Source organism: Chiloscyllium plagiosum, unplaced genomic scaffold (genome assembly GCF_037043375.1).
Source record: "Chiloscyllium plagiosum isolate Xiang-an unplaced genomic scaffold, Cpla_swu_hap1 HiC_scaffold_32, whole genome shotgun sequence".
NCBI lineage: Eukaryota > Metazoa > Chordata > Chondrichthyes > Orectolobiformes > Hemiscylliidae > Chiloscyllium > Chiloscyllium plagiosum.
The window spans coordinates 17,113,256-17,114,087 of NW_028270170.1; the positions used below are offsets into that span (position 1 = coordinate 17,113,256).

General features: G+C 47.2%; 1 non-coding gene across 1 annotated transcript; it reads right to left on the bottom strand.

Annotated features, from left to right (window-relative positions):
• Nucleotides 1-297: 297 nt before the first annotated feature.
• trnak-cuu (transfer RNA lysine (anticodon CUU)) lies at nt 298-370 on the bottom strand. The gene has a single exon. It is a non-coding gene; the product is annotated as a tRNA-Lys (tRNA).
• Nucleotides 371-832: the final 462 nt, after the last annotated feature.

An 832-nucleotide genomic window follows, 5' to 3' on the forward strand; every position in this document is an offset into this window, starting at 1 on the left:
AATGTGCAAACTTGACACAGATAGTCACCCGAGGCTGGAATCGAACTTGGGTCCCTGGTGCTGTGAGGCAGCAGTGCTGACCACTGAGCTACTGTGCCACCGTTAAAGAGATCAAGTCAAATAGAAGCCATGCGTTGCGGGAGAGACACAGCGAGTATGGCAGCAACTGCGACAGTTCAGAAATCCAGCCAAGTCTGGCCTGTGCTTGTTTCCCACCGCCAGAATGTGAGGGGCATTGAATTTGATTTGCTAGCACTGTGCATTCTCTCCTCCAGGGCAGTGCAATTAAAAAGCAGCCGCCCAAGCAGGGACTCAAACCCTGGACCCTCAGATTAAGAGTCTGATGCTCTCCCAACTGAGCTACCTGGGCTCATAATGTTATACGTTTCTATGAGATTTCACCCTCACCATTCTTCTAAACTCCAGTGAATATGATCCTAACTAATCCAGAACTGTCAGTTCTTTGCCTCAAGTCACCTTGGGTAAGACAGGATGGGAAAACATAGAACAACTTGTTCTTGATCACTAGCGCAAATTGGGTGAGCACTTGATCAAGTTGCTGTCAAACCCTCCCTATGTAGACTGTGCCAGTCCAGGTGAGGTGCCTGTGTCTGGTGGACTGCACCCCACTTTGAGTGACTTTAAAGAGAGAAGTACAATGAAAAACAGGTTTTGGGCATTTTGGGGAATCCAATGTTCTATGTTATCAACTTCTGGGGAGTTTTACATTGCAGATATGCCTTTAGTGCCCAATGTAATGAATCGTTTTCACAAGCTGATCCCAAGTGAGATCTCGTACTAACATGCAATGTCTCCACGTCTGGCATTAGGG